This window comes from Lepidothrix coronata, unplaced genomic scaffold (genome assembly GCF_001604755.1).
Source record: "Lepidothrix coronata isolate B3197 unplaced genomic scaffold, Lepidothrix_coronata-1.0 Scaffold80, whole genome shotgun sequence".
NCBI lineage: Eukaryota > Metazoa > Chordata > Aves > Passeriformes > Pipridae > Lepidothrix > Lepidothrix coronata.
This window is the reverse complement of record NW_016690260.1, coordinates 631,454-654,827: the sequence shown is the minus strand read 5'-3', so window position 1 is coordinate 654,827 and position 23,374 is coordinate 631,454. Positions and strand designations below refer to the sequence as shown.

General features: G+C 38.2%; 1 long non-coding RNA gene across 1 annotated transcript in view; it reads left to right on the top strand.

Annotated features, from left to right (window-relative positions):
- Positions 1–4,481: 4,481 nt before the first annotated feature.
- LOC108499925 overlaps positions 4,482–23,374 on the top strand; it is a 44,221-nt gene continuing 25,328 nt past the window's right edge. The window contains exons 1-4 of the long non-coding RNA XR_001875696.1: positions 4,482–4,566; positions 5,920–6,059; positions 8,287–8,343; positions 9,211–9,383. This is a non-coding gene — a long non-coding RNA (uncharacterized LOC108499925). The remainder of the gene's footprint in view (positions 4,567–5,919; positions 6,060–8,286; positions 8,344–9,210; positions 9,384–23,374) is intronic.

The window sequence follows — 23,374 nt, the reverse complement described above, 5'->3', positions numbered from 1 at the left end:
GAGCTTATTTTTTGATTGTTTTATGCTTTCCTTATTTAGTTCAACTTGTACTTTAAAATAATTTAATTTGGCAGAAGCTGTTTTAATTCTGAGTAAACCTTAATTTAAAGCTGTGGACATGGTAATGAGATTTGATTATAGTGAGTATGGGTTTTAAAAAACCTTAGGGTATAAAAAATACAGGGTTTAAAAAACCTACATCAGTTCAGGGTGGGTCTAAAGTCTGATATTCTACTACATTAGATCCTGTTTATTTCTACTAGTAGAGCTTGGTTAGGAAAATGAATTCAAACCAAGATTCAGATTTGGATTTTTCTGTATCTGTTAGAACATAGAACATCCAGATATTCAGCTGTGATTGCCTTAGACAAACTTCCACTTCTCATTTGGATTCACAAGGGTTGAAGAAAATATTTAAACAAAATATCTTTTTACTTTTCTGCATTACAAAACTAATAAAAGGCAGCTAAGATGGAGAAAGCCAAAGGTTCTCTTTAGTGCTGAAAAACAAAGTGAAGTAGCTTCAGTGTAGGGTAAGTAGTGTAAGTGCAGTGCTAGGGGAAGAAGAATTTGGACCTTCTGAGTCTAGTAACCTGCAGTGTTTTGTCTCTGTTGTCAGCAGAAGGTTGCATTGTATGTTCAAAATTTCTGAGCTAATAATTATGTTCTATTTTTCAAGTCAGAAAGAGACTGAGTCATTTGACTTAACAAAATTTAAGGTGTGATCAATCTCATTGTAGTGTAGATCAGCAAAAATAGGTCAGATGAATCATTTTTAAATGCTTGTTTTTCTTCTTTAGCTTAAAAAAAAAAAAGCTTAAATTAACTAGCTCAGATATAGACATATACTCTCTGTGGGATTAAAATATGGTAAAATAAAGCCCCCACAAAATATTCACTGTTCCCAGCTGGATTAAATAGGCTGTAGTATGTTTAGTCTGGTTCAGTCTTAGCTGGTCACATAGCTGAGGCACTGGTCGGTACTGAAAATCTAATTGCCTTAAAAAGCTAAAAGCTTAAGATTTTGGGATATATTTCTGTCTTAACTGTATACCTGCAGGCAAGCAGTGTGCTGGTAGTTGGGCTTATATGTTGACGTAGACCTGCTTAAAGCACTTAGTTGAGTAGAAAGAAACACTGTGTCCCTCCAGATTTGTTTCCCTTCTGACCACCACTGGCTAATGAATTAACTTTCTCAAACACTTTGCAGCCAGCGAAAGGAGAAAGTGTTTGTTAAGAGACTAAGACCAAGGAATGAAATCTATGGGATACTGAGGTGTCTCCAAGTTAAAACATCCCAAGAGAAGGATATTTCATCTGGGAAGCTTTGGGTTTACTTTTATGCTGTAGGAAAGTAATTCAGTAAAGGTTAATGTCATACTGAAGGGGTGGCAGAAGCAGTACCACTAATTGTCACTTCTGTTAAAGATATGTTGCATCTGTTGCCATGCCAATTATATGAGGAGATCTTTTTGTAGGTCAAGTGGCTCTACATTATTAATCCTAGAGTGCATGTATCTGAAAAAAGACAAATATGGAGAACATTAATAAAGTTTAGGTGTACACATCTTATTAGGAACAGAAAAGCTGTAGGAGTCTCTGAGTGTGCTGAAAGGATTATTTTATTAGGCTTTGTGTTTTGCCAGTTCATTCCTTTTGATGTTGAATATCCTTTTTTATTTCTTCCCTTTAATTTCAGACCAATTTTTTAACTTAAATCTGTTACCTTGCACTATCTCAGGGAAAAGAGCTGAAACTTCTCCTACAGTTTTCCAGCTTGTCCCTCTTTATAACTCTATTTTCAGAGTTTAACTTGGGATTTGCCAATAATTGACCATGAGTTCAATTTTTTTTGATCAACACCCCCTTTTTTTTGTAACTTTCTGCAGTTTCCTAAGTTTGCTACTGTTGCCTTGATTATGTATTGTGTAAGGAATTGGATTTCTTGAAATTAAGCTGATTCTTGATTTCATCAATAATGAGTATCCATCAAGCTAGATTTATTAAACTCAATCTGACCAGTACTTGTCTTTAACAAGAGATTAAATGTATACAGTTCCTGAGGTTATGAATGTTCTTTTAATTTGCCTCCAAAGTTGCTACTAAGTTACTTCAGTATTTTCAGAGAGCTACGGCTTCCAAGGATCTGGCAGAGGAGATAGATCTTGCTTCCTAACATTGCTATAATCAAGCTGTAGCCATTTTGTATGCCTTCTCTGGCTTTGTACCAAAAACATACAGTTGGTTCCCCCTTTGGTTCTCCTCCAGTGTCTGCTGCTCTTCCTTCTTGACTCCACAGCTCTGATCCATGCAACCTTCCTGCCATCAAACACCACACTGTTCCAGTCGTGCCTCTTTCAGTTCTCTGGTTCTTCCTGTTAATCTTCTGGTCTGTAGTTGAGGGAGAGGAATTATGAAATAATTTATATTGACATTTATAAACCTTATCTCTCTCCTACTTTAATTTGGAATATAATTGAAGCATGCAACATCCTTTAAAAGGGGCTGAAGTTAAAAACGAGGTTCCATGACCTAACTGGGTTATCCATAGTTTGAAAAAGTCTAAGAGGAAGTAATAGTTGTCTAAGAGCTGTAATTCTTTCAGTGATGGAAGGAGTCATTTTATGACAAATGCTAATATACTTCAAAGGTAGAGGGAACAGGTGAAAGTGAAGCCACTGCTTGTACTAAAACTTGAAAGTCACCCTATCAGTGCTCTTTCAGAGTAAAACTGACAAATCTCATGAAATATCTAGTTCAAATGTGTTTGCCATTGACTATCAGGCATTTGTTTCCAAAGCTGGTAGAAGCAGTTTTCATTCTTCCTGCCTTCTCAGTGATTGATCTGTTTCTTTTTGGTTTTCTTTCAGAGAACTTAATTGCACTATGTTTATTCAAAAACAAGCACATCAAATGTCACAATATTAGCATAATCATAAAAATGTCAAGCATTCAGTGCATTTGCATCAGAGCTTCCTACAGAATATATTTTTTCATGCGATCAATGTGAGTCTCTGGAAAATGCCTTTGAATGGGCATCTCTTAAAAAGGTGACTGATAGTTGCTACAGATTATTCCCATTAGGGAAAAGAATAGTTTGTCCCTAAAGTAGAATAAAATTGGTCCTTAAAAGCAGTAGATCCTAAAGAAATAGACAGACGTAAAAGGTCATCTGAGAAAAGGAAAGTTTACTGATAGAATCATAGAATCATAGAATGATCTGAGTTGGAAGGGACCTAAAAGACCATCTAGTTCCAACCCCTTTGCCATGGGCAAGGACATATTCCACATTGCTGTGTCTGGCTGACTGTATTGATCTCCACCTGCAAGAACCTGGAAACCTGGATCACAAATTTCAGTGCCTGTCATAATCTGGATGCTACCATCTGTATCATGCATAGTATTGCTTTTTAAATATAGATAGTTGATTAATGCTGTATATTTAAGATGACTAGATAAGTTAAAAAGCATCTGATACATACTAATACATGTACTTTTAAAATTGCATCTAAACTTGCACAGACTTTGTTGCACTGCTTGTACTTACTGCAATGCATTATTTGGGTCAGTAATTTAATGGAAGGATTTGGGACTGTGAATCTCAATGGTAAGGATGTAAGTGTGGGAAATGGGAGTTTCAGATACACTATGTAAAGCAACTATTATAACTTTCTATGCAGAGTACCTTCATCTTTCTTGGCTGTTACAGATGGAAATAGCCAAAAATGCAATAAAAAATTTGGACATAGGAACCCAATTTATTATTAGTGCAGTATTTTGCTCCCCAGCATCCTCTTTTGGATTGTTTCCAGAGGTCTTCACTTGGTTCGTGAAAGATGTCTTCATTAAGCTCTTGACTGCAGTTGGTGAGACTGTTATCTTAAAAGATTCCTTGGCATTGTTTTTTCCATGCATGGAAAGCTGTCTTATCATAGACACAGTCTGCAGTGTTCTGGTATGATCCCAGGAGAGGAATGCAAGCATGCCGTGAGCATGGGTCTCCTCATCCTTACAGCCTCTGAATGTCCTACTAGGTTTTTCTGAGGAGTACATGTAGTAGCACAGGACAGCTCTGTCTTACTGCCTTTGTTTGGATTGGCAGAAGTTTGTTTTTTGCACATTTGCCCTTGTGAAAAATACAATGGAATATAAATAGGTCACACAGCTGGCAAAATGTGCCAAACTTCTAAATGTGTTTATGGAAAACAGTGGCCTGGTAAGCCCCTCTGTTTATGCTGAGGACAGAATCATACCGGTGGTCTTTCCTAATGTCTCCTAGTCTTCTCCCTTTAAGGAATAAAATTAAGTCTCCCTGCCTGGTTCTTACTGACCAGTGCAGTAAGTTAAGTATTATTGCACTGGGTAAGAACTGACACCAAATGGCTGGATCCGCATCCTCTAACTGCTCTTCTGAACTGTTCTGTCCTGAGACAGTATATTTATGCTGCTTTTTAATTCCTCTTTTTTTTTTTTTTTCCTACAGATACCTTTCTGTGTCTCACAGCATGTTTGATGTTCATTGAGGTCATGTGTAGCTGCATGTCCCTCTCCAGGAGCAGAAAGGAGGTAAGGGTGGCTTCAGTCTGTGAACTGATTGTGAATGAAGGGAAGCAATGTGCCCACACACACATGGACCCACTGCAGTGCGTGAAGAGGACATTTTGCTCATTCCTTCTAATTCATGTGTCCTTACATTCTTCTCTGGCCTAGGACATTTGAATCCCTCTCCTGTAGTGTTTGAACACGTTTGAACACCTCTACTCTGTGCTAGTCTGCTGTGTATCACTTCATATTCCCTGAAGTGATGATGGGATTGTATCAGAGATGTCAGAGGACATGGATTTGGCAGCAGAAAGCACTGATAATAAAAGAGCTACAAGTCAGATTTTGTAATCCATCTGCTGGACATCCAGGTCCCAAGAATGGATTCAAATATACATGTGAATATTTCAGAAAACATTTCATGTAAGTGAAGTATAGAAATAACCTCCTTCAAAATCCTAAGAACTGAACTCTTTACAATTGCCTATGTAATGTGTACTTTTCTGATAATTAAATTTTGCTCTATGCTAATTTTCAACAAGTAAGAACAGGTCTTGCCTTTACCTCGGGAATATGAAGAGTTAGCAGCAGAGAGTGCTTGCCTGCAGAGCAGTAAGGCCAGTGGAAAAAATCGGGATTTCGGTGTTGAAAAGCAGAAAATAATGTAAATGCATGTAAAAAACATAAGCAGTTTTCTAAATTATTTGCAGTTATCTTTTTTAATCCATCTGCAAAGATGAAAATGTCAGACTTTTCCAAAGTCTCTCTTTAAAATGAGTTTTGAAGGCAGTTTCCAAGTAATGTGCATTTTCCATTCAGCAACTCATGTGATGCCATGCAAGGTTCCTACCCTGCTCCTGCTAAAGGCAATTTAAGATTTGATATTGGTGTAATGAAGACAATAGCAAAATATTTCAGACATACAGTCATCCCTCAGTATGAGGGTTCCTTCCCTGTCACACAGACCTGTGTACACCTGCAGGAGCATGGAGGGATTTTTGGAGAAGAGTCTCTGCACTGCCAGGAGCGTCTTCTAGTCTGATGTGGAGATGCCCTGTGGGAATTGCTGCCTCTGAAGTCAGTAGAAGGGGTTTTAGGGTGTACAGTGTGCAACAAGGGGACAGCTGCAGCTCCTCTGCCCAGGTTGAGGCAGGGCAGCTCATGAGTCATTCTTCCTTGTCCTTTTTCTCTTGTTAATGAGGATTACAAAAGGGAGTGTGTCTTGTTGCACTGCCAGCACAATAGTCACATTCTCCAGCTGAATTTGTAGACTTGCACTTAAATATCCCCAGTCTGCTCTCTGATCTGCTAGCCAAAATGGAGTTTTCACATCAAGTCTGTAGATAATTCATACTGCCTTCTTTTTCTTTCCTCTAGGAGACTATTGGATTTTATTCCTTCGCTAACACTGTCTACCTTTAGAAAGGACAAGCCATTGCATTATGGCCTCATATGAAGTCACTAACTTTTGCATGTCAAGAATAAAAGAGAAATTTATAAACAAAATGGGAAGCATGGTAAGATGTCAAAGAAAGGGGAAACAAAAGAGTGTGATCCAGAATGTTACATCTCTTTGTGGGTGACTTCACAGGTACAGACTGAAGGGACAGTCCTTTTTACTGTTACTCCTCAGAACCAAAAGATAAAAAATTGCTTTGCTGGAGGCCACTTCTTCCTGACTGCATTCATATACAGATGATTTGTTTCGGTGCACAGGGACATATCCTGCAGTGTTAAAATCAATGGGAATTTTGCTGCTGAAAATAGGAAATACATTTTATCTCTATTTCTGATAATTGATGTCACAAGATTTTGGAAGGGATTTTACTGCTCTTAAAAGCAATCTCATCCTGTGTTTTATTCCTGGTACCTAATACCTCCATTGTAAATGGCATTTTGCTGTGTCTGTTACCCAGGATGCTGTCCCTTGTGAATTCAGGGAGAAGGTTACACAGTGGAAAGGCATAAGAAGCCAGCATTTATAGAGAAACAAGTAATTAAGGCAGCTGAATAGAGGAGGACGCATCAAAAATAACAATTTAAGAAAGTAGGTGTCTGAGAACAGGATCCAGAGAGGTGAGGTTTCAGGTGAACTCATAGCACAGAACAGTCATGGTTATACTGGATTCTCGACTTGTTGCACTCTCAGCTGCTCCTTCCTCCCTGGAGTCTTTCCAGGGCAGATGGTGCAGCTGAGGCTGCATGGCCTGAGGCAGAGTGTTGGAGCAGCATGCTGTTAGCTGGCTTAGCACAAATTATTTGTATTTTTTTTCTTTCTCTGTCCCTGAAATGTAAGCTGAGGCCTAACTCTGGACTTACCTTTTTCCTGTTGTTGAATCCATAAAGATTTAGACTATAATAATGGGAACAGATTGTATCTTTTCTTGTCTTTGGATGCTTTGACAGCACGTCAGTGTTAGCAGTGGTTTTCAGAGCAGTAGGGATTACCTGTCTGTCATATTTTCCTTTACCCATTTACACTGATCCCAAAACTGAATTGCCTGAACAGCCAGTCTGAAGGCCTGAAGAGAGAATCCATGAAAATCTTTTTTTTTTTTTAATTTTAAAACAATCAAGGTTTCTTGCACCAGTTAACTTTCTAGAGCCTGTGCAAACCTGGGTTCTTGTTGTTTTAGTGAAGTACTGTCAAGGCTATGCACAGCCACAGTTTTCTAGTTTCTTTCCCAACATCTGACTCCAAACAGGCTGAATCTGTATTTCAGGGAGGTTGGTATTCCCCGTAGTAATATTTCTGTGGACCATCAGCTAGTGGATCATTCTGAAGACCACCAGCAGCAACTCTCATTCAATAGGCAGTGGTTGCAAATTCAAGTAGGGAAAAGAGTTCTGGAAATTTTATCCAAGAATGGAATTTTTCTCCGTATTTAATTTTTTTTCATAGTTCTATGAAAGTTATAGAAAATCATATTTACATGTCACTCTGAAGCCTTCACATCTTCTCTTAAAGTTGTTTTCAATTTAAGTCTTCAGTAGAAGGGCTAATTTTAGGTATTTAGTTATGCTTCTTTTTTCTCCTAAGTACCTATTAAATAGAAAATAAATTTTTACAGGATGCTGTTAATTTTTTTCTTCAGAACTTTAGGAGTGTTAAAAAGATGTCTCTTAATTTGAACAGTAGCAAAGCTGAGCCCCAAACAGAGAAGTATGCAGTCTTTCTCAAGACATGTCAAGACATCCCCCTGCAGCTGTAATAGGCTATCAGCACAACATCTCCACCCTTTCACCAGAGGCAACCTCTTAGAGGCAACTTTGTCTTCAGACTTCAGCTGTATATCATCTAATCTCAACTTGTGTCAAAAGACCCAGTAGCTCTCTGCCTGTCTGCTGGGAACATTGATCCACTCACCACAACTATGTACAAGATGTGAAGTCTTTCCTTCCCTTGCACTCCTTCTCTCTCTCTCTTAAAAAAAAAAAAGCTGTCAGTATTTCAGAAAGTGTGAGCAGCAGATCTTTGTGTACTTTAATCCATAAATAAACATTTCTTCTTTTGAACTTCATTAAAATTGGATGTGTTTTCACTGTAAAACACTCCAGCATCCCTATCATTTAGACATATACGGTGATGAATATTGCAATTAAGTTTTGTCTGTGGGAATAATTGTGGTCTGGAAATACTCAGTTTATGCCAAAAAAGTAAATAAGTATCAGACAACAAGATATATTGCTTATAACAGTAATTTTAGACCAAGATATTAAGCTCTGCTCATGCTGTTTTAACAGGTTGGGCCAAATGCATCTTTGTTATTATGACTGAGCTTGCAGGGAAGTTGTGGAGAGGTGAGTTTGGTTTGACTTGTGCACAGTTATGTCTGACTTTCTTTGGTAAGACTTGTTGATGTATCACATTCAAATCTCCAGCTTTTCCTTCTCTGCCTTTGACCTGAAGAAAGGAATTCCTGCTTTAAAATGCTCATCAATCAGTGCTGCATAGTTAAGCTGATAAAAAAGCTAAGGCTAAGCCAGTGTTAATTTAACCAACTGTTACTTTACTGACAATATTTGTCAGCAAATAATTTTAATTAGACTAGTATAATGAAATCAGTAGTCTAAAACTAAGCAAATGACTAAAATTAAAGAGGGGTTCTGATGACAAACAAGCCCTGATGAGAGTAAGAATGATTTTTTGCCACCAACGTCTGAGTATCCTGTGGAAATGGAGAGACAGCCCTAATCACATGAGAAATCACTCAGAAATGATGCTGGTGTGCTGGAATGCTGTGTTGGTGTCAGGAAGGCTTGCAAAGTTTGGGCAAGTGCAGTGTAAACTTCCTGTGCAGCCTTGTATGTCGCTGATGCTCTCCCTCTGCACTGGTGGGGCTCACTTGTGTACCTGCCTTACATGCTGTGCATGGAACAGGGCAGGGAAGGGTTGTGGAAGGTTAAATTGAAGAGGCAGCAGGTACTCGTGCTGGGAGGTGATACAGTGGAAGGGCAGGTGGAATAGAACCTACAGAAGTTTGTGGCTGTAATTAAGAAGAGGTAGTCAAAAAATAGGAAGAGTAGGCAGGGAAAAATACAGTATTTGCTTTAAGAAAGAAGTAAGAATAGAGAGGCAAAAAGAAAACTACTTTTTGGTGTCTGAGAATGGAAATGTTTGGGCTGAATAGCCTGCTGCTGTATTTGTCTCTTTCTCTCCCTACACAGATTCTTTGTTCTGATTTCTGGTGGAGTATTCTGGCCCTGGTGTTATTCCCCCCGCCTGCCCACCATCTTCCTGAGACCTGGGAGGGAGAGGGAGGTTTTCACAGCCTGAAATGTTGATTCTGAAGTGTGAAGGAAACAGAACCACGCTGGATGATGTGACTCATCTTGGAGAAGTTGGTGTTTTTTGGCTGAGGGAAAGTGTTAAGTTTCAGCCTTGCTAGTCCAGGTGTTTTAATGGATATTGCTGTAAGAGAAACCCTGGTCTGCTTGTCTTGCTCAGTCCTGAATAGGAGAATAACAACTTACATGCTAACATAAATGTTTAATGATTTATGATAAAAAAAAATTAGATGGCAAGCAAAATGCTAGGTTAATTGATTATGGAGTCCTAAATTTCCCAAAATGTAGCATTCCAGCCAAATATGGCTGAAATATCAGCTGTCATATGATGAATATTTTAAAGAAGATTCTATTATACACCTAGGGGTTCATTCGCTTCAGTAATGAGGACAGTTACCTCTAGGGAAAGGAAGCTATATTATGCTTGCCACTTAACCAGGGGCTGGTTTGACAGGCATCAGCTCAGAATATATGTGTATATATAGGGAATCACAGCAGCTTGTCTCTAGCTTACTGAGCAGGAAATGTTGTGCTGTACAATTCTTTGGGTTTCTATCTATGGATTTGTGGATGGCACTGAGTGGGATTCAGACTATTTTTATTCCTGAGTCTGATTGTTGAGGTGGAATCCATCACCTACTAAATATTAAATCAGCAAGTTTTTTAAAGAGCAACACTGTCTCTGCTGACTTGAACATCCTTATGTGGCCCAGAGGAAAAGAGAAACAAAGACAAGATGAGAAAACTATCGTCTTTGGCATTCTTCTTAATATTAATGATTTCTCTAAAGTTTTCAAACTGTTGAAGGCAAAAAGTGAGATATAACTTTCACATGGGTAAGAAATGACCCAGGTGAAAAAAAAGCATACATTATAAAAACTGTGGTGAAACTTCTGGAGTTGAATTATTAGTTGGAAGAGATGAAGAAAATGCATCAACAGATTATTTTTTAAACAAGTTTTGTTTAATTGTTTCCAAACAAACATGGCTGGGAATTATTAGGAATGTGTCAATTCAAAATTATTTAAACACTTTCATACAGATGTAAGTTATGTCAGATTTTACACTGAGTATTGTTTCTGAAACCTAGTGTTTATAAATGCCGAAGTTTTGAGATAACTACCCAACTCTCATGCTGTTGCTCATCTTACCAGACTGACTGGAATTATATGTAATTCCTTCATGTTTTTCTTTCTTTTTAAAGTTACACTTCATAGGCAATACCCAAAGACACCAGTCTGTGAGGTTTCTGAGTGAGTGTTTCTACTGTACCCCTAGTTTTCTGTATGGACACTCATCATGCACCACTGCAGAAATAAAAGCCCATCTCTGTCACCCTTAAAGGGCAAGTAGGTGAAATAACATATTTTTGGTTTTACGTTTTGCAAAGTATTCACATTTCAGTTCCAGAAATCAACATTAATAATTGTTACAACAGTCTTCTAAAGGCAGTGAAAATTCTTAGATAGTTTCTGGTTGCTGACTGCTAAGATGGAAGCTTACTTCTTATGTCACATTTTTAAGATCTCAGATGACATATGAAAATGTCCTGGATGCCTTGATATTTAAAAAGTGCATCCTGTGGCACCCTATGGTAGACAAATTCCAGTCCTTTGCTTAATTTCAAATAATTCTCCTTGTTTAGCCAGAAGAATTATCTGGGTTTCAGAATACAAGTAATTTATTCTGATGCTCATTGTTTGGTAAACTGACCCTTCGATGCAAACAAAAAGGATAAAATGAAAGTATTCATTAAGTTGATGCCTTTGCATATTTCACATGCATTTTTTAAGATCATGTTACATATTCATCAGTTTGTCTTAGTCACAGAGTTGCTGCCATTAATGCTGTGGATATTTAAGCTGCTTTGTAGGGGCAGGTAAGGAAAAAGGTAAGGAGGTAAGGAAAAAAGAAAAAATCTAATATAAAAATGGGGAGGAAATAAGTGAGACTAGGAGTTAGGAGGGACTTGGAGCTTTATAGTTCCCAGTCTGTACATCTGAATCTAGACATCTGTACATCTGTATATCTAGAGGTTGTAGTGTTTCCTTTCCCAGCGTAATTCTTGATGTGTACTGGGAGTTTCAATCAAATTTTGATGTTATTTAAAACCCAACAGTTATTATTTTTCACCTTGAGGTTAAGGGTTGAATAATCTTAAATTGTACAGGGACCATGAACTTCGTTGCCATCCTATCAATTCATTCATTACCTACATTGTTTTTAATTGTGTGTGAAAAAGAAAATACTTGAATAAAACCGTGCATTCTCTTTTGATGGAAAGTTATGTTTCTGGAGTTTGTTTTAGATTTGCGCCCTGCTTGATGTTATGTTAGTAATGTAAGACTACAATATAAAGACTATCAAAACTTGAAAAGTTTGGGAAAGTTTAATTTTTGTTTTTTTTTGGTGAGCTGTTTTTTTTTTTCTTTTCTTTTTTTTACTTTCAATACTATATGGGTTTATTTTTTTACATATTGTGAAGCAAAATAGATGAATATTTCCAGCATCATATAGCTCAGAATTTTTTTTTTCCACAGTGATAGCAGTGAGTTGTGAGAAAGAGTGTTTGGAGTGATAGTCGAATGTTTGCACAAAGAAAGTAATTTCGTTCCAGAAATCTGTAAAAATTTTGCAGGGTGGTGCTTCATTTCAAACAAAGTTTAAATCCATTGGAGGTGGAAGTTGGTGCTAACACTGAAAATCCTAGACCAAAGATTTTTTTAAATTTCTTTTTTTCCCATAATTCCTATTCTCCCAGATTTCTTAGCCCTTTGTCACATCTCAGATTTGATTTGCTATAAAGAAGTAAAGGGAATTAATTTACTTGGCATACAGCAGACAGACACAAGTTCTGCAACTTCCAGAAGGCCTGAAGGTCATCTGCTGTCTCTAGATACGGTTCAGAAATGTCACAGCTGCCTGCAGTGGTCGAGGTGGAAATGTGAAACTTATGTGAAGGGACTGGCCCTGGCCTTGCTGTTTGTTGTGCCATTCCAGGAGCTCCTGTGTCTGTCCTTTGTGTGGGCAGACCCAGCCATGCTACCTCACTTTGAGTGAGTGGTTTTGACTTACGGTGCAGTGGGTAAGAATGGGCGACCATTAATTACCCAGTCTCTAAGAGATCCTGTGGGCAAACCAAGCCAGCTTTAGAACATGCTGCTACAAGTCATAATGAAGATTTCTTGAAACAATGGGGAGGGTCTGGGGAAGTGAGCTGTTGACAGGGCAGTCTGCACTTGAGTAAGCTGTGGAGGTCAAATGAAAGGTGCATGGGCATAAACTTGTATGTTTTTTTTCCCCCAAAGGCCTCAGCATGAACCTGGCACTGCCAGGGTCTGCTTTAGGAACTGTATGACTGACATGCTCTCTGCCTGAGATTTGCAGAAGGCTTATTTAATTGCCACGTGTACCTACCCCCTGTTTTGCTCTTAACTGCTCATTTTTCTTTCCAAGTCACTGTTGTAACCAGTGATTTTAGCCAGAAGCAGCTAAAATGACAGAAATCTATAAAAGGGGTTCATGGTTGGAAGTAGAGCACTACGTGCTGAGTGTTGCCTGCCAGCATTTTACTTGGATTTTAAGTGAGGGGGAAGGAAAGTAAGAGTTCTCATCTGCTTTTTTAATTAATGCAGACACCATTTTCATTCTGAAGTGTCACACACTGAAAATCAAAGGAGCCTTGTATAAATAATAAGAAAAAAAAAAAGGTTCTCTCGATTAGTAATGGAAAACATTTTCAAACAAGATCTACAGAATAATGATAGGGCTGGCACTTCCTCAAGGTGAAAGTCTCTCAAAATCATAACATAAATTATTGATTTGTCCAAGTCGCTTCTCCATAGGAGATTTACAGTCTCATTTTCATAGTTGTCTTAAGGAGGGAGGAGAGATTCTTATCTAGGTCAGAATGAAAGCATCTTCCTTTTACAAAATCATAATAAACCCCTATTTTAGCTAAAGTGAGTTGCTATGCTACAAAATTACAGGGCCTACCACTCATGTCAGGAACAACTCCATTTAAGAAAATATATTTACAGCTATGCAAGTGTAATCAGAGCCAAGCTATATGACATCTTAGATACAAGGAAAGATTGTTGTGAATAGTAAGCAAGATATGTAAGGAAGATGTCTGGCCTTCTTTGAATTGGGCTGATAAAAATTGTCTTCATGAAAAGAGAACTCCACAAAGAGCAAAAGATGGAAAGTATGAAGACTGTGGCAAATTAGAAGGGAGAAAGATATGAATCTGTCCCTTTTTGGCTGCCACCTTCAGTTCAAATACAGCAGTATGAGTCTAGCAGATAAAGAGCAGGAAAAGTAAATGAAAGGCTAAGTAAGGTAATGTGGCATATCAGTGAAGGTTAACATTTCTTGAGGAGCTTACTATGACTGGCAGCAGTTCTCCAGCACTATGAAGAAGGGATCTGGCTGCTGAGCAACCAAAGAAAGTGAAACTCAGGAAGAAAGTAGTTATCTATTAATCACCCCAGGCAGGAGAAGGGGCTACCATTGTACATAGTAGGAAATAGAAGGTGATGAGCAGAAATATACTGAACAAGCAGGAGAGGCATTTGGGCAATGTTGTCTCACCTTCTGTGGTGAGAAGAACCAACAGGCTTCAGATGTTTCCATCTCATTGGACTCACAAGATGGAAATAAGCATGAGAGAGTTAAAATTTATTTATTAAAACCAAGGAAGGACCAGTGAAGCAAAATTCCCCAAGGATTAGCGTTGTATGTCAAAGGAAAAGGAGTCTTCACATGACAGACAATTTAAAGCTAGCTCTCTTAGGTGTTTGCTGATCAGGGTCTTAAAACAGAAAAACATGGCATAGAATTTAGTTCTCTCATACTGTGATAGCCATGAAAGGACAAAAGTACAGTCCCTAAAGAGTATTTTTAATAAAGGAAAGTACATTGTGTGTTCTGGAAGACTTTAGTGTGAGCAATGTGTTGAAAATACCATAATATAAAAGTAAAATATTTGGATATTAAAAAAACCTATGAAATTATCATCTCCAAGCCAAAGACTTATTGTACTCACCATAAATAAATATTATGTTAATATTTAAAAATTAAAAAGGGAATGATGGCATCTCCTCATCAATGTGTTTTTAAAAGTTGATGTGATTGAGATAGATGCATTTATTGTTCGAGAAAAGAATAAAATTTTACTACTGTATTTAGATGTGCATGTTAAATAAGTAGAAACATATACACTGTGACAAGCACCTATGCATATTTGTCGTGTGTAAAAATGGCCACTAGTTGGCTATTGAAGAAGGGAACTGAGGGGTTTAAGAAAATTTTATGAGAGCCCCCAATACAGTTTAGAAAGATTTTATCTTAAAAAAACCCCTTACATGGTATAGAGAAAAACATGAAAGTAGCTATACTTACTAAAGAAGCGGATATAAATGCATACAAAATATATATTTAATTATAGAAAATGGAAGACGGAGGCAAAAACCAGAAAAGGAAAAATCAGCGGCTGGCACATTTAGAACCATAAGAAAGTTTTTCACTTATATAACAAAAAGAATCCTGAAGAATTCTATTAGTCTATTACTAGGTGAGATGGTACAGTTACCAATGACAGAAAAGTGGCACAGGAGATAAAAATTATATGTCTCCTTATTGGTGAAAAAGCAATCTCACAATTAGAAGTACTTTTATTTTCATTAGTAATTTGGAAGATGTTGAGGGAAAGTAAGTACTGAATCGGTTTTTTTATGAACTCATTATATAAAGCTGAGATTTTAAAAAGATGAGGCTGATGGGGTTTTCCAGTCATAAACAGTGATATGTTTTAGGCTACCAGGAAAGTTTGAAAGCACTTAAAATGTTTTAAAATTACATTTAGGTACCATTTCTCAGTGTTTAGAAATCTAGGTTACTTAATGCCTGAATTCAATAACAGATGAATTTGTTAAAGTGCATCAGTTAAGAAGTAAACAGGGGAAATAATGCAATTAATGTAGCCAACATGGATTGGGAGCCTGGAAATCCTCTCAAAATAGTTTTTGTTTTTAATAGGATTAAAATTTTGATTGATAGATCTGTGAAATGAGTGTTGCTTAATAACCAATGACATTTTGATAAAGAAAGGTAAAAAGTACAAAATTATTGTGCTTGAATACTGTGTTTCAAATTATAAATGTAAGTGAGAAAGCCTTAGCACACAAAGATGCTTATATTGGGCTCCTGCAGGGATTAATTCCTGCTCCATTCTGTTCATGTTTTTTCATATATTCTGAAGGAAAAAAATTAAATTATCACAGATAAAGTGTGCAGATAGCTCAAGTACTGGGAAAATTCCAAGTAAGGAACAGAAATGATACAGAGAGATCTCAAATAATTGGAAACAGGCAACTTTATCTTGGAAGAAAGAATAGAAACCAAAGGTACTAGAGGAGAGATTGTCCCAGAAACAGTCACTCTGACTGCAACTAAGTGAGATTCTGGCTGATGGATAAGCTGGATATTAACTCCCAGGATAATTCCTTGGCAAACACGGCTAACATGGTCTTCATGTAAGCAAGAAGAATATATCCTATAGCTGGCATTTGCAATTTCATTTCAAGAACATTATGTTCAGTTGTGTTCACAGTACAGTGAACAAACTGGGGAAGTTTTAGGAAAAAAGAAACAAGAATACTCAAAAGCTGAAAGAATTGGAAGCCTTACATTGAAACCCAAGGGAAATAATCTGGAGATCCTGTTTTTAGACATCCTGCTTAGCTATGAGACTGCTTGTGTGTTGATTAATCCATCTCTCTTTCAGGGGGGTTTAGGTGAGTGTCTAATACACCACAACTTAAATTAATGCATTAGAAAATTGAAAAAAAATATAGAGAAATAAAAGAAAAACTATTTCCATTTGTCTTAGAGAAAATAAAATTACGGCAAGTAGTGACTCCCTGCTTCTGGTTCGCCCTTGTTCAAGCTGGTTACATTTCTGGCAGAGGAACCCAAATTAGTTTCAGGTGCAATAGGCAGAATTAGTAAATACTTTTCTCTGCCACATACAGCTATCAAGGGAACAAATGTATCACCAAGGGCAGTATTGGATTGTCTTATATAACAGTTGTCAGGCATCTGACATAGTCTTAATTTTTTGTTGGTCTTTGAAAAAGAATAATGGCCCTTAAATACGGATACTTAGACAGATCTTTGCAGATCTGTCTTTAATAGTTGGCTTTCCCCCAGATTTCTGGTACTCTGTTGGGTCAAGTCATTGTGGATATGTTAGTAGTGTGCAATGTAGTCAGCCCAAAATGGAGTATTGGAGTGTAAGGTGAGGTTTACTGTATGGGGACTTGTTCTTTCTATGCAATGTTGTAATGAGAAGCAGGTAGTTGCTACATGTGATAAGAACTAAGTGAATACTCACTTGAAAATTGAAGATTAAATGCTGAGATGAGATCAGTGTCAAACAACAGTTCAGGAACTAGCTGAACCTGTGTGGGCTGTAAGCCTATTTGCAAACCTTTCCCATTTGGACTTGCTGCTCCTCACAGCTTCTCAATAGCTATCCTGCATGACTTTGAATATATGTAGAAAGTGTTGCCAGAATACTTCTATTTCTGAATGACCTTTCCATCAGACATGTGCATATTGAATTTTTATTCAAAAGCTGCAACTGCACCTTTAAGTGCAATCATGCTCTTCACACCCAGCTGTGCTGTAATTCCATCACAACTCCTGCAACTGCTGTGTGGGCTGCAAGTGAAACTTCACCAGGATAGTTACTGGGGATGTAAGAGAAAGTTCACATTGTGCTTCAGATTTATCTCAAAAGAACATCCAGCTTACAGGTAACTAATAAAAATGCCCTCTGTCAGTAAAATAAACAGATTTGGTTAGGGTATACAGGAAATAAGTGAGGAAGGAGGAATTGTTTTTACCAGATCATTTTTTCTGACCATGACAATACATTGCCCCTTCCCAAACACTGACTTTATATACTCTTAGTGGAAGAGAAATGTTCTTCTTCATGATTGTAAGATTTCGTACATAAGTGGCAGTTTTATCAGGGGACTGGCAATTGTCATATAAAAAGTAGTTCAAACTAGGAATCCCCTGGTCTAGTGGGTTTGTCTAATGTGGAGCTCCTTCCTTTTCATTCTAAGTGTACCCCTCGGGCTCTTGCCTGGCTTGATTCTGTTCTTGTTTGTGTAAATCAGGAGTAACTCATCACTGCCTCACTGCAGTTCAGGTAAATGAGGCCAGGCTCCAGCACATGGTACTCAACACCTCTATTCTGCTAAAGGAGCTACAAGTGGGTGTTCATCTAGATATGATTTGCATAGACCCTCTGTTTTGTAGTTTTGTTATATATCATTTCATCAGATGTCCTTCCATTGTTTTCTAATAACTATTTCTTACCTTTAAGGTTTCCTTTAAGATTCTGTAAAAGTTTTTACGAACTTCAGTTAACTAAGTTTCATGGCATTCTTGTAACAGCAAACATCAGTTAATCAGTAGGATTGCACAACTGCTGCATCCCATCAAATGTAGCTTCCAGACCAAACGAAAAAGAAACCCCAAACAAACAAACCAATCAAAAGGCATGTTAAGACAAGATTAAGTATGCAGTATTAATTTAAAATGCCTTCAGAACTCACAGCAAGATGTGTTATCTGGCTTACAGGAAACTTTTGGGAGAAAAGAAAAAAAAGAAAACAAGCCAATATGTTTCCTTCCAATTGGATATACAGAAGAAATTTCAGACAGAAAGCAGACTTTGTGGACAGATTGGAGTGAGATTCAAAACTCATTCTGTTTAGTTACAGTCCAGTTGTGGAGTTCCTGCCTTTTACAGTTCTCCCTGAGGGTTTTTCTAAGATATTTAAGAATCTATCAGGAAATCACGAGGCTTAGCTTCCTAATTAGTGTTGTGAAGCTGTGTTTAAAGCATACACCAATTCAGTGACAAAGTGTATAACACCTCTGAATATCCTGCTTTCTCCTCTGCCACCTTTCCTCCTGCCAAGCAGGAACTCTTAGCATGCTATATACTCTGGGCACAACTTGTGGGCTGCTCTGAGCGCCTTATTCTTTATGAAAATACTTGTGTCTTCTAGGAGACAATTCCCACTTTCAGGCAGAGGCTCTCTTGCTTGCAGTATAGGAGTCCCTAGGCATAAAGTGGAAGTACAGGTAAATTTGTCCGGGGATTCTGGCCTAACAAAGCAAATGAGATCATGACACGACCACAAGATAGTACCCAAGGGCATTGAAATGAAAAAGAACTCAATTTTCAGTTATGAAAATTGAGCCTTTGGACAAGTAGGTCTTGATGAAATCTATTTTGTTTTTCTGATGGGAAACAGACACAGTTTGAAAATATATTATGTTGGTTTTTGCTGCTAACTAAATTTTATTTTGCAAAAGTTAAAAGGGAACATTTCCTGGAATCTCTTATTGCAAGTCAATATATACCATTAATATGTACCCTGCTGCAGTAATAAGGAGACCTTGGGACCAAACTGTTACTGATAGATTCTCAAGAGCTCAGCTGGTGGTCCTTGGGCCTTATTAAATGCTCCTCGTCTTGTTTTTGCACACTTATTCCCTTGAGCTACAGCTTAACTGTGTAACTTCTATCGCTACTTGTCAATTCTTAATAAAATTTGTTGAGCATTAAGATTCAAGGTTGGCTCATCCCTATGATTAAGTTTTTTCAGCTTTCAGCACAGTCAGTTATGTTACACTTAGCTTGATTTGCTTTGCTTAAGGCTTTCTGAACAGTTGGTTTGAAAGGTGCTGTTGCTAACCCCAGTTCTAGCCGTGAGATGACCTTTTTCCAGCCCTGATTATTTATGTGTATCCTGCAGTTCACTGGGAAAGTGTATGTTGGCTTCCAAACAAAGATTGCTGTCTATTATATATAACCTAAAAATGCAGCTGTCAACATGTGTAGGAGCTAGGAACATGATTTTCTTTTTCCTGGAGTTTGTTAACATACTATTTTATTTATTTCAAAACCTACAAGATGGATGTTTTTAGAGGTTTATTGTTCAAAAGTTGCTCTAATTGTAACAACTGACAGACTGATAGGTGCAAACTACAACTAATTACATTAATGGGATTTATAAAGCAGTTTAAATTTATGCATTTATATATTGCTATCTTCCCTGGAAACCTGGGATTGCAAGAGGAAATGCCTGAGCTTTGGTAGCTACCTACATGTGCTGGACATTGGTAGAAAAAAATGAATAAATGTATGGGTGTTGAAAATGTCCTGCTACCCAGAAGCAAGTAGAACGAAGTGTTCTAAATCTATGTGTTCATTAAAAAGAAAAAAAAATTCAACCAAACAAAAAAAATCCGTTTGACTAGTAAATATACCTCTCTGCTCCATCTCTTTGCTTTCATTTATTTAACCAGATTTCCTAAGATGAGGCTTAGGTATTTATCCTCTGTGCGTGTAGGTATTATGGCAAGATCAAAAGAGAAAATTTCTGAATATCTCCATGAAGCAGAAAGCTTTGTCTGCAACCCATGCCTACCACAATACCCAATACCAGTCACAGCTGTGGTGGTCTAAAACACCAGGCGTTAATCTGGGCTCTTACAGAACTGCTTGCTTTAAATTCTGGTTAGTAATAAGACAATTCCACAAATCTGGTGTTGGGTAATCAGCTATAGTTTATTTCTTTTTCCTTAAAATATATAATCCTAAAAAAACAGTAATGTTTGATAGTGTGTGAGAGGAGCATAAAATTTGGGGATGATGAGAAAGCCCTCCTGTTTCTGTGTGTGTCCTGCTGCAGATAGGGAGAGTTTTCTTCATTCTGCTGCAAGACAAGGTTCACCACGGCAGTTTGGTGCTGCTGTGAATCAGGGGAGGGACTGCAAGGGATCAGAGTCAAAGGAAGGATGACTTGTTTGGAAATACAAATATATCTTCCCTACTTTTGCTCCCCCATGGATTCTTGCCCGGTCCTGTGAATTCCTGCACAGTTTGCACTCACCTAACCCTAGATATTTGGTGCTGTTATGATGTTTCCACTACTGCAATCTATAAATTTTATTCACTACACCCACTCCCATGAGCATTCAAACACCTGGACTGACACACCATCCAAACACACAGAGCAAAACAATGCAGAAAGTGGTAGCAGGAATTACAGGAATGAGAGAGACATGTGAAATCCGTAAAAATGGCAGGTGAGTGTTCTCCCAGGCTGACTGTGCTGAGAAGAGAGTGGGTGAAGTAGTAGCAGAGTGGAAAGTGGAACTGAGATTGGAGTCTGATGCCAGTTGCACAGGAAGGATGGAGAGAGGTGAGGGGGAGTTCAGAGGGCAGTCAGGCAATGTGAAGGAAAGAGCAACTTCCAGCTGTAGAAAATTTCAGGGAGGAGACCAGAGGGAAGCAATTCTCCCAGACAGTAAACGCTTTTGCCATTAGAGTAACTCAGATTAATAAGTATTTGTCTTATTAAACTGTCCAAAGGATTTGGACCTCACTGGACTGGTCTCTGAGTAAATGAGAAAACTGTCTCATTGGGGCTTCCTAGAGAGATCCAGTGAGTTTATCAAGTGAAGCTGGTGACAACAGGGCAGGATAAAAGAATGCAGGTCTCCTGGGCAAACTGCTGTGCTGGCTCTGTTCTCCTCTGTGCATAACAGACTCTTCTGTGCTCTACACAAACTCCAATAATCTTTGATGCTCTTCAACTACTGCAGCAGACTGGATATATAAAGGGGCACTAGTCCAGCTGATCCTCCCAAAGTACTGCTGCTGCACCTGGTCTCCTGAAAGCAACAATCTCTTGTGCTTTGATTTGACATGACAGAGGTACCACAGACCATCTCCAAACTTTTGAGATGGCCGTGCCCATAAGGATGAGTTTGGGCCAAAGACACAGGTTGGAATAAGCCTCCAGAGGTCCTATAATCTAACCCAAAGAAAGAATAACTGCAACTTTAAGTCAGGTTACTCAGGACCTTGTCCAGTCACGTTTCAAAAATCTCCCAATGTAGATAATTCACCATTTCCCTGGACAACCTCTTTCAGTCCTTAATCACTCTCAGTCTGATTTTTCCTCTGTTATGTCAAATTAGATTGTGTTGCTGCAATTTGTTGTGACTATTGCCTTTTGCTGAGCATCCCAGAGAAGACTTTGGTTCCACCCTTGTGTAAACTCCCTTTTCTGTAGCAGAAGGCTGCTGCAATCAGATTCCCCCATACCCTTCTCCAGGCTGAACAAACATGTTCCATCAGCCTCTCCTTGGATTTAATCTCCTCCAGCCCCCAGCTAAATGGCCTTTTTCTGGAATCTTTCCAGGTTGAAAATATATCTCATGTAGTGGTAAGCCCCAAACTGGACACAGATGCAGCCTCACAAGTGCTGAGTAGAAGCAGTTTCCCCCTTGTCTTTCTGGCTATGCTCTTCTGCTAAGGCAGCACTGTTCACTATTACCCTGACCCCCTGCCCAGGCCCCTCTTGCAGAGCTACGAGCCAGGCAGTCTGTCCTCAGTTTGTACTGCCATGAGGGACATTCCCATTCCCATTCAAGCCTAATGATACACATATTTTTTATTGGTTTTGCCATTCACCCACTGAAATCTCAAGCAACTGAAAACCTGTTGCCTTTCTGCAGCCCCTGGGGTGCACAAGGCATCATACAGTTCACACTATGAAAATCTACCAAATTCACTTCATTTAAAATTCAGCACAGTGTTTTCCCTGTTGGCAGAAGGAGCAGTTGAGTACAGAGATCAGTGTGTAATTTAGTTCCTTTCTACCTGTGGCAAATGAATGTTTCATAGCTACAACAGAGGCTGAGGACTTGGAGGGCCGTTGTCCAAATGCAGCACAGGAGAAGGAAGTGCATCCTGGTTCTGTCCACTGTGAAATATACCTCAGACTTCCATTTCCAGCATTTGTCTCTCCTGAGCATGTAGAAACAAATGAGATAAGACTGATACTTATTTATGGAGATGTAATGCCCTCTGTTTGTGTAGCTGCAGGAATGCTCAGTTTATCAAAACCAAAAGATGTACTAGATTATCTTGAAAAAATTTCCATTGGCTGTTCTTCATTGAGTCTTTCTTTTTTAAATATATATAAGATAAATGCATGAGTTTAAGCAGCCACATAACGGAAAAATTTTGAATGGGAAAAGTTCTGCAAGGGCTCAAGGAAAATCAACTTACATGAGCAGCTAAAGGTTTGAGGAAAGGGCTGTTGGAATGTGGTGCAGAAATGGTTCACAGAAACAGCCTGTGTTATCAATTGATGTTTTATACCACAGCTGACATGATCTTATGGTCTTGTAAGCTCTCTCACACAAATAGCTTGGCTAATCTGAAGATTTTCACTATCTTCACGGAAAATGTGGTAGAATGAAGACTGCATGGGATAGGATTTTCAGTTAGCAGCAAGTAAAGCAGACCCATAAATTTTATGTTGACCCAAGCTCTGTTTTGAGGTATATTTTACAGACTGCAAATGAACTTCTCATCTTGTTACTGTTCATTAACCCAAGAATGTGAAATCATTCTACATATCTGGTCTCTTGTCTCTCTACAGACACCCCTCTCCCTCTCTCCCCCTGCCACCCCATTCCTGTGTAAATAATGCAAGTTCATCCATCACCAGGTAATCAGAAGACTGTCAGGATCTACTGGCTGCAAAATTTGAGAGTACTTATAATTTCATTCGTAATACAGAAGGATGTAGTTGAGAAACTGCTGGAAAGAGAAACAGAAAGAGATGCATGTATTTCACAGAATAATTAGTTCTTGTTTTGCACTAGATTTTCCATTAATTTTTTCTTAATGATGTGGACTGTTTCTTTTCTGTGCTGCTGTTCACATTTGACCTGCTTTCATGTGAGGCTTATAAACAGGGGCTATTGCTGTAAATGAAATCTGTAAAACATATACAAATACATACAGGAAGAAAAAATAATCTTGATACTATTAATCTCATGAAAATTAATTTAACAGAAGTTGGTCTTTAGTCATAGAGATTTCAGATGTGAGGAATTTATTTAATCTAGTTTTCAAGGCAAGTTTTGATAGCTT